Source organism: Bubalus kerabau, chromosome 3, assembly GCF_029407905.1.
Source record: "Bubalus kerabau isolate K-KA32 ecotype Philippines breed swamp buffalo chromosome 3, PCC_UOA_SB_1v2, whole genome shotgun sequence".
In the NCBI taxonomy this organism is placed as follows: domain Eukaryota; kingdom Metazoa; phylum Chordata; class Mammalia; order Artiodactyla; family Bovidae; genus Bubalus; species Bubalus kerabau.
In genome coordinates this window covers 141,390,199-141,400,606 of record NC_073626.1, presented here as the reverse complement: position 1 = coordinate 141,400,606, position 10,408 = coordinate 141,390,199, and the positions used below count along the sequence as shown (strand labels likewise).

The 10,408-nt window shown below is 36.8% G+C and overlaps 1 long non-coding RNA gene across 1 annotated transcript; it reads right to left on the bottom strand.

Moving 5' to 3' along the window:
• Positions 1-256: 256 nt before the first annotated feature.
• On the bottom strand, positions 257-8,875 carry LOC129647799 (uncharacterized). The gene is made up of 3 exons (XR_008712515.1): positions 8,726-8,875; positions 792-877; positions 257-474 (listed from the first exon to the last, which is right to left on the bottom strand). It is a non-coding gene; the product is annotated as an uncharacterized LOC129647799 (long non-coding RNA).
• Positions 8,876-10,408: the final 1,533 nt, after the last annotated feature.

The window sequence follows — 10,408 nt, the reverse complement described above, 5'->3', positions numbered from 1 at the left end:
TCTTATAATAATGAAATGGTCACTTGTCAGCCATTAAGTCTAAGAAAATGAATAAACAAAGGGCATAAAGAAGCAATCAATTTCCCCAAAAGTGCTAGCTAGGGAATCACTGTTCTTCACAGGTAATTGCAACTTGAGTAATATTTTCTTTCTCTCAGTGCAAGTGAAATGATTTTGTCATTGGTGTTTTCTTTTACCTAAAGAAACACATTACTTCCATTTAATGAATTTAATTTTATTTTCAAAGGAGATTCTAGGCTATTTTAGACTTTATGAAAAGCAGTATTCTCCAGAGAGGACACAAATGATGACTTGTCTTCTTAGAAAGTATCCTAGTATTGATGAAAGTGTTAAAACTTAGGGGTATAATATAGATTTCTGGAAAAAGCACTAATATATTCAGGAGATCTTCTTATATTTTGCTTGCAAGTAGCTGTATAGTTTTATCACATTCTTGGCTCTCAGTTTGCTCATCTGTAAAGTAATAAGAATATTCTGTAAGTAAATTTCTATCTAGATCTTAAATTCTATGGGTTCTTTCATAGTAAGTACATTTACACATCATCTAGTTTTAAACTTGGCCACTTACAGGGCATATACAATAAAACTGATAAATTTTATTCAAATAGAAGTTATTCTGAGTAATGATAGAGTTGGAGAACAAGTGGTTCTTCTTCCCAGAGTTTTGGATGCCTGATGGGTAAACTAGGATTAGAAATAACTACATGACCTGCTTCACAGGATGAAAGATCAAATACAGGTCCTTTTCCAGACACACTTCTTTTCCTTACCTTAGGTTAAGAAGAGCAGAGGTCTTGTCTTTCTCATTCTGGCTTCTCCTTGGAGAAGTCTATAGTCTATGACAAGTCTGAATAGTCTATGACAAGGCAGATAAACAAGGAATAACACTTTTAAATGGATGAATAAAACCGTTTTGTTTTGTTTTTTCCCTAGACACAACTCCATGGAATATTTTTGTGGCTTTCAGAATCAAAACTTGGATTTGCATTATGACAGATGAAGGTGTATAGGGGTTAGGTTTGTGATATGATACTCATGGACAGGCAATACCTATTTCTCCCTCAACATCCTCTGGATAAGCAACCAATGTGCTTTGTACTTATCAGTTTGCGAACTCTGGATTCCTTGATTTTACTTTGTGAATCTGAGTGATATATTTAACATAGGTATAATTTTTTAAAGTGAATTTTAAAAACTATTCCTTTTTTTGGAAGAAGCATTAAATAAGAGGGGCTTTCCTGATGGCTCAGCAGGTAAAAAATCTGCTGGCAATGCAGGAGACACAGGAGGTGCGGGTTCAATCCCTGAGTGGGGGAGATTCCCCTGGAGGAGGAAATGGCATCCCACTCCAGTATTCTTGCCTAGGAAATCCCACGGACAGAGTAGCCTGGAAGGCTACAGTCCATGGGGTTAAGAAAAACAAATTTTAAGTGCAAATATTAAGATTTTTGTTGTGTAGAATTAGCTCCTGTTGGTGACTTGTGGGTTTACCCAATGACAGCTGTTGGAGAGTTCTTCCTGTTTTTCAAGTTCTAGTCTATTTTCATGGATGCATAATTATAAGAAGAACTCATTTGTATAAAACTGATGATGATGTGAATTTGCAAAATAGAGCAACACAAAGGTTTGACTCAGTCTGGTTTTGGCTTCCTTTTAAAGTTAATCAGCCTTATTTAGAAATTTTGCAGTATGTATCTGTGACTAGAGGTATAGAACTGTAAACATACTAGATTGAGAAATAATAGATCTGGTAAAAGTTGAATAAATAATTTTAAATGAATTTGACAATTGCTTATGGTTAGGTGTTCCCTTTGAAGGTTTTCATAAAGTTAAGAAACTTTAAGTTGAAAGACATAAGTATACTGTGAAATCAGAGTTCAGCTGGTAAATGATTTATTTAATCAATTCATGTGAATACACCATCCATCCTCAACATTTTTGAGAGCTGTGCATTATAACTACATGGCTGAATATAATGCCTAATAATTTTCAGTTTGCTTTGTTGGTCCTGACATATCTCTCCATTTTTAATGAAGAGTCCCTTGTGAATAAGCATTGTAACCTTCACAAGCTCTTGAGAAGGCCAAGTTGAAGTAAAAAACAAAGCCCTATAAAATCACCCCATTATAAACTGGCTTTAAACTGAATGCTATTTTCCTTGGAATATAGGAAAATATTTTTATTCTTGTCTTGGACCTCATGTAGCATTCTTATTCGATTCTGCAATGAAAGATTTTATGGGTTTCTATTATTTGTTCAACTGTTTTTATAGTTAGATAGTAAGGACATGAAGGGGTTAGAGAGATTAATAATGCAAGGAATGTACATTGCTGACAGAATAGCAGCAATTTTTTTTCAATGTTGCAAAGTTCATTAATAAAAGACTACATCATAATTTTAAAAGCTGTGGTGGTACCCATCATACAAGGTCAATGTGTTAGTTGGGTTTTGTACTTATCTTCCACACAGTTCTCAATGACACTCTTAACAACTGTGCCAACAATTTACCCTCTCAAGGTTGCTTGATTTTCCATATAGAAGTGTCTCTAACTTTCCTTGGACAGGACAATACAGAGGTAAAATTATAGGTTATTTGTAGATAGTCAATTTGAAAAAAACAATCTTTCCTTTTGAAAATGTATTTTCAACATTTTTATGACATCAAGACTGACTTTTTTGTAATGAAATCTATGAACAGAGATAGGCTTTTTGTGTGTGTGTGTGAACATGTCTCTGCAAGTGAGCAAAAGTAGATATTGTGGCTATGTTTAATCATAGTTCCTCTTATATAACAAACTACTTGAAATCTTAGTGACTTTGAACCACAATAGTGATTTTTTTTTTTCCATCAATCTGCTATTTGGATAAGGCTAGGTGAGGATAGTGAATTTCTGTCCCATATACATCAACTGGGATGAGTCAGTTGGGAGCTGGTACATCCATTTTCAAGATAGGTCTTTCACACAACTGGAAAGAAGTTGTTGGCTTTTGTCTGGGAACTCAGTCAGGGCTTGGTTTCTCTCCACACAGGACTTTCCTCATCTTGCTAAGACTTCCTCAAAGCATGGTAAATCAGTTCAAAAGTAAACATACCAAGAGAACCAAGGTTAAATTACATTTACTGTGCTTCCTCTGGCTCTTTGGGATCAGGTTTTGAGAGGGAGAAGTGAGCAGACATTACTTGATTGCTTAGATGGTAATCTGGTATTAGTGATATCTGGGTTTAAAAGATGGTCAAATTTGCTCTTTTTCTTTTGGGGCAATTTTGTGGCCTTTGAGAATATTCACCATCACTGGGGACTTCTTGCTCTGTTCCCTGAAGCAAATGATACAGTTTTCAACTGCTACCTTCTAAGTTCTTCCTTTAGCTCATTTTTTGATGGCCCAGACTACACAGTTTACTTGGAGGGGGCAGTGGTGGGTGAATTGGCTCTGGCATTTAGAATTAATGACTTAAACTGACTCAAGCCCAACCCCTTTCAAGGGATTTCCTTCTGTTTATCACTTGTATACCTGATGTTTTTCTCTCATTCCAGCTGCTTTTTTTTTTTTTCTTTTTATGTTTCCATAGCAAAGTTTTTAGGAGGTTCATAAAGCTCTTTCTTCCCCCTAAATTTATCTGAAGTTGATAACAAGCATTTCTTCTCCTCTTTAGGAGAAGAGGGGGAAAACACTAAATACTCCAGCAACTTGTTCCTTAGAGATTCCCTCTATTAATTGAAATATTTTCATCTATCTTTATCACCTCTCTTTTATGTAGTCTAGAGGTAGGTCATAAGCTAATGGTGGCAGAATCAGTTTTTGTCTACCATTTAAAACAATCCTGCATATTTATTCTTAAAGAGATGGGAATACTGGACCACCTTACTTGCCTCCTGAGAAACCTATATGCAAGTCAAGAAGCAACAGTTAGAACCGGACATAGAACAGTGAGCTGGCTTAAAAAGGGAAAGGAGTACTTCAAGGTTGTATATTGTCACGGTGCTTATGCAGTGTACTTCTATGCAGTGTTTAGTTTGGTTCAGTCTTTCAGTCGTGTCCGACTCTTTGCGACCCCATTAACTGCAGCACGCCAGGCCTCCTTGTCCATCACCAACTCCCGGAGTTCACTCAAACTCAACGTCCAACGAGTCAGTGATGCCATCCAGCCATCCCATCCTCTGTCGTCCCCTTCTCCTCCTGCCTCCAATCCCTCCCAGCATCAGAGTCTTTTCCAATTAGTAAACTCTTCGCATGAGGTGGCCTAAGTACTGATGTTTCAGCTTTAGCATCAGTCCTTCCAAAGAAATCCCAAGGCTGATCTCCTTCAGAATGGACTGGTTGGATCTCCTTGCAGTCCAAGGGACTCTCAAGAGTCTTCTCCAACACCACAGTTCAAAAGCATCAATTCTTCGGCGCTCAGCTTTCTTCATAGTCCAACTCTCACATCCATACATGACCACAGGAAAAACCATATCCTTGACTAGACAGACCTTTTTTGGCAAAGTAATATCTCTGCTTTTGAATATGCTATCTAGGTTGGTCATAACTTTCCTTCCAAGGAGTAAGTGTTTTTTAATTTCATGACTGCAGTCACCATCTGCAGTGATTTTGGAGCCCCCCAAAATAAAGTCTGACACTGTTTTATTGTTTCCCCATCTATTTCCCATGAAGTGATGGGACCAGATGCCATGATCTTCATTTTCTGAATGTTGAGCTTTAAGCCAACTTTTTCACTCTCCTCTTTCACCTTCATCAAGAGGCTTTTCAGTTCCTCTTCACTTTCTGCCATAAGGGTGGTGTCATCTGCATATCTGCAGTTATTGATATTTCTCCCGGCAATCTTGATTCCAGCTTGTGCTTCTTCTAGCCCAGAGTTTCTCATGATGTAGTCTGCATGTAAGTTAAATAAACAGGGTGACAGTATACAGCCTTGACATACTCCTTTCCCTATTTGGAACCAGTCTGTTCCATGTCCAGTTCTAACTGTTGCTTCCTGACCTGCATATAGGTTAGGGTGTACATCATGTGAAATTCCAGGCTTTATGAAGCACAAGTTAGAATCAAGATTTCCGGGAGAGCCAATAACCTCAGATATGCAGATGACACCACCCTAATGCAGAAAGCAAAGAGGAACTATAGAGCTTCTTGAAGGTAAAAGAGGAGAGTGAAAAATCTGGCTTAAAACTTAACATTAAAAAAACTTAGATCATGTCATTCGGTCCCATCACTTCATGGCAAATAGATGGAAAAGAATTGGAAACAGTGACATGTTTTATTTTCTTGGGCTCCAAAATGACTGCAGACTGTGACTACAGCCATGAAATTAAAAGATGCTTGCTCCTTGGAAGAAAAGCAATGATCACAGTGTATTAAAAAACAGGGACATCACTTTGCCAACAAAGGTCTATCTGGTCAAAGCTATGATTTTTCAAGTAGTCATGTATGGGTGTGAGAGTTGAACCATAAAAAAGGCTCAGTGCCAAAGAACCAATGATTTCTAAATGTGGTGGTGGTGTTGGAGAAGACTCTTGAGAGTCCCTTGGACAGCAAAGAGATCAAACCAGTCAATCCTAAAGTAAATAAGTCCTGACTATGCATTGGAAGAACTGATACTGAAGATGATGCTCCAACACTTTGGCTACCTGATACAAAGAGGTGACTCATGAGAAAGACCTTGAGGCTGGAGAAAGATTAAGGGCAGAGAAGAAGGGGGAAACAGGGGATGAGATGGTTGGATGGCATCACCACCCAATGGACATGAGACTGAGCAAACTACAGGAGATAGTGAAGGACAGGGAAGGCTGGCATACTCCAGTCCATGGGGTTGCAAAGAGTCAGATACAACTGAGCAACTAAACAACAGCAACATATATATTTGGTGGTACATAGATGATATGAACACTTAACAACCTAACATTTTGTTCTCAATAATGGGTACTTAGAGACAACTGAGATAACAGCATCACACTTTACATCCTATAACATGTGGATTTTGATTAAATAGTATACATTCTTGATTTTACAGTCACATATTTGGGGGCATACAGGAAATTATATACCTATGTAAAATAAATGACTAAAGGATTGAAAAGACCTTTCCAATAACAATCTCTAGCCAACCCACACCACTGAAGATGTATTTCTAGTTGGCAAGTCATACATTGAAGAATTAAAGTTCTTTTATAATAGCATTATGGTAGCTATAGTTTTGTGGCACTGCATGGAGTCTGGAATAAAATTAGTCATTTTTTCTGTACAGTCAATAAAATGAGTTGAGCTCATTGTATTCACAAAGCAGGCATGTGTAACCAGCACATCTGGCAGTGTCTGAAATGTAGGTGAATCCCCAAAGATGGAAATTTAATTTTCTTCTGACTTGTAGAGAGGCAAACTATACCCACTACAGCCAACAGACCAGAGAAATTTCAAAAATTTTAACTGAGAAAGGGGCACACTGATTTGAGTTCTAGGACTCCAAAGAAGAAATAACATATAGCTTAAACTGGGTACTTCTATGTTCAAACTCTATTGAGAAAATACCATTTGGGCTCTTGACTAGGCAATGAGGAGAAGAGTAAGACCCCTCATCCCAATCAAGGGGATTATATTTTTACTGGCAAGTGAGAGATTTAAAGACTCAATCAGTGTATGTCCTCATCAGCTAAATATCAAATAAAAACAAATATCTAATACAAACTGTGGTCACTTCATGGACATTCAATAAATATTTGTAAAATAGACTGATAAACAAATAATAGTGAAGTGATTTGACTGAGCTGTCCCAGGGCACCAGAAAATTCAGGAAACATCTCATGGGTCAACAGAGAAGATTCTTGGTGTTTTATTTTACCCATTAACTCCTAATCGATGTGGCTGTCATATGATGAATGAAATTGTTTTGTTTGGATAAGATAGATTTCACTCTTTCAGAGACTTCAGTAGGAGAAAAGATTGACTCAATGCCTTGGGAATGAAATAGATGGAGGAAATGAAGGAATAAATCAGATGAAGATGAAAACCCTCAGCTTGGAGCTGTCTTTTATATTCAGAGATAGAATCACTGCAGAGTCCTTCCAACTCTAATTTTCAGGTTAATTTGACAAACACAGTTCATAAGTGGGAATGGAGGTAGAGTATTGTTTATTTTTTAATGTTGAAGAAGTTTAAAAAATCATTTCAGTACACAGGTGGTAGATTTGGCCAGAAGCTGCAAATTGAAGGTGATTTTTTTATGTTTTGAAGAAGAGCAGAGCTGTCCTAGCAAATTTATTGTAAGAAGTTTTTCCTAAATGAAATTCAGATTTTGAGAAAGGCAATTGAAAAGAATGAGAAGTGGGAGAGGGGTGGAGCAGGTTTGATTTAACCAGTGCAGAGGTCTACTGCTTTAGGGAAGTATATCTCAGGCTTTCCAGAAGTGAGGCAAGAAAATACTTCATTCAAACAGGAAAAATACCATGAAGAAGTACTGACTAGCTGCATCATTACCATCATACAGCAAAAGCTACATAAATTTTTGGCTTGTTGGTTTTCTCTGCTGTGAACTTTATTGCTGATTTTCCATCCTAAATGTATTCCCCAGTTTTTAAGTATCTATGGGTGGTGGTGGTGGTTTAGTCATTAAGTCATGTCTAGCTCTTAGACTGTAGAGCCCCAGGCTCCTTTCTCCTTGGGATCTATGGGTAGAGTGCTTCTAAATGTCAAAACCTGAAAGTAAACCCTTGTATTTTTGCTTCTATATTATATTTTTTGCTTAAAAAAAATCATTCACAACTTTTTCTTTTTTTGAGCCTTAAAAAAGTCCTTCACTTTTACAGGACAATTTTGCTTTAAAGATTAGCTTGTGCAAATATGCCTGTGCATACCTGTATGTAAGAGTTTATTCTCTTGGTGTTGTGTGTCTGTTAGAGGAGCACTGCTATGTGAAGTTAATCGAGAGGATGTCTTCTTTTAGACAAACTCTCCAACCATCTCACTCACAAGCATTCTGATTTGTGTTTAAGTATTATACTGATGTGTATGTGTAGGTTAAAAATCATTCAACTCCACACAAGACTGCAAGGTTGTACTGTTTCTTTTTTATTCTTCTGTTGATGTTTGTTTGAATTTGTGTATTGGAGCTCACATCTATGGGGCATATTTTAGGTTATAAATTCTTAGAGGACAGAAATTGTTACCCTCTGATTAACTTTGTATATCTTCACATTTGGGTCTATGTATATACAAAAGCTTAATGTTTTCAATCTGTTGAAAAATTACCAGGCCTGGGATTTTTCAAGGGTAAAACTGTATTCCATGATATTTTTATTTAAATTTGGAATTCATCCAGATTGATTCTTTCACAGAGTTGCCCTAATGTGAGATTATATATACAGGAGAATGAAAGCAAAATGCTCTCATTTTACCAACATGTAAGACAGAGCAGAGGGGAGATGATTCACATTTAATGTGCATCTGCTGTGGGTCAGGTAATCTAACTGTTTTGGACAGGTTTCCTCGGTGACTATTCACAAGGTAAGTGGTAAAGGATAATGACGTGTATCTGAAAGATTATGTTGCTTGTTGTTTAGTTGCTCAATCATGCAGCTAACCATGGACTGCGGTCAACCCCATGGACTGCAGTCTACCAGGCTCCTCTGTCCATGGGATTCTCCAGGCAAGAATACTGGACTGGGTTGCCATTTCCTTCTCCACTGAAAGATCATAGTATTCAAAATAGACTTACCTGAGTTTGAATTCCTGTGCTACTAGGCTGTGTAATCTTGAGAATTTTACTTAACTTCTCTGAAAGCTGTCAATTATAATACCCCATAACATCATTTTATAAATTTTGAGTGGATTTTATTGTTGTCATGGTAAGAGTTGCTGTATTCATTTGATAAAGACACTGAAGAGAGTAGCATTACATGATTTACCCATCATCCCACTGGAAATGCTTGGCAGGTTTTCTATTCCAAGTCTTATAAAAATGTAAGAGCTTAATAGTACTTAAAAGGCTGTAATTAACTTGGGCTGTGGGTGTGATCATGCAGAGAAGTGTTCTTAGCACTGAAGGAGGAGCAGTCATGACATCAGAGTGGCAGCAGAATTAGAGAAGTGAGACTAGGGTGTTGCTATTTACATTAGTTAAGATGAGATTTGGTCATTAGTGAAAGAAGACCCAAAACAATGGTGGATTTAAAAAGATAGAAGTATGCTTCTTCCTCATATAAATGTAGTCAGTCTAGTGTTGATATGCTAGCTCAAAAATTACTGGGGACGTAGGCTCTCTCTGTTGTATGTTCTGCCACTTAAAACACCCAGCTCCCACCTCGTGTTTTAGCATGATTGCTCCCTGTCCAGTAATCCCATCTACGTTCTGCTGCATTCTAGAGGGAAGGAGTACAAATGAAGGAGAAAGTGTGCTCTCGCCCTTTCAGAACAGAGTTGTGACCACAACGTAAGTTCTGCTTCTATTCTGTTGGCCACAGTGTGGTCACGTGACTATACTAGCTGTAAGAAACTGTGGTCATGAACTAACTGGAGAATCCTGTGACTGGAAAATGGAAGGGCATGGATGTCGAAGGACAGCACCGCTTATTTATGGATTTTGTGATTGCAAAACTAGTTTGTACAAAGCTATTTCTTCTCTACTAGTTTCTATGCTTTCAATTTGATTAAGAAACTATTTTCACTAAGGAGAGATTACAGGGTTTCAACTACAGATATAATTTATTCAAAGGAACATATTAAATCTTCTACAAATGATAATTTTTTATTAGTAATAAGATGTTATCAAAACAGCCTAATTTTAATGATAAAGTTTTACATTTATAAATATGATACATAGTAAGGACTATTTAAGGAAATGAATGAATAATACTTATTTTAGTAAGATTTAGCTATTCTTTCTATATTTAATCTAAACTTGTAGCTATCCTTGAGTAGGTCAACGTTAACTTGCTAGACTGTAATCAAAAGCCATTTCTTATTTGCCTTTGTAACCTGGCAAACTAGCTTATAGTAGGTTCTAGCCTATAGGAGGTAGAAAAGGCTAGATTTCTGGCCAATAAATGGATTAAATAAAGGAATGAATACTTGGGGTGTAGGATAAAGTAATGTATCCCTCTAAAGAAATAATTTCAGCTTTCATCTTTTGTAAATTTAGGGTAACTTTGCTTCACATGCCAGTCATTTCAGAAGATTTTCATTTTAAAAACCCTTGAAAAGATGTTTCTTCACACAAAATAAATATTTCAGTGGTTGCTAATAGCTTATAATGGGAAAAATCCTGGTTAGTTTTCCAAGCATTTTATTTCTTCCTTGGTTTCTTTCATTTCTTTGGCTTCTAGAAAAACAAAGATACTGTTCTAGAAATACATCTAATCTGACTTTCATTAAAACTGGTGATAATCATTGTCTAACTAAA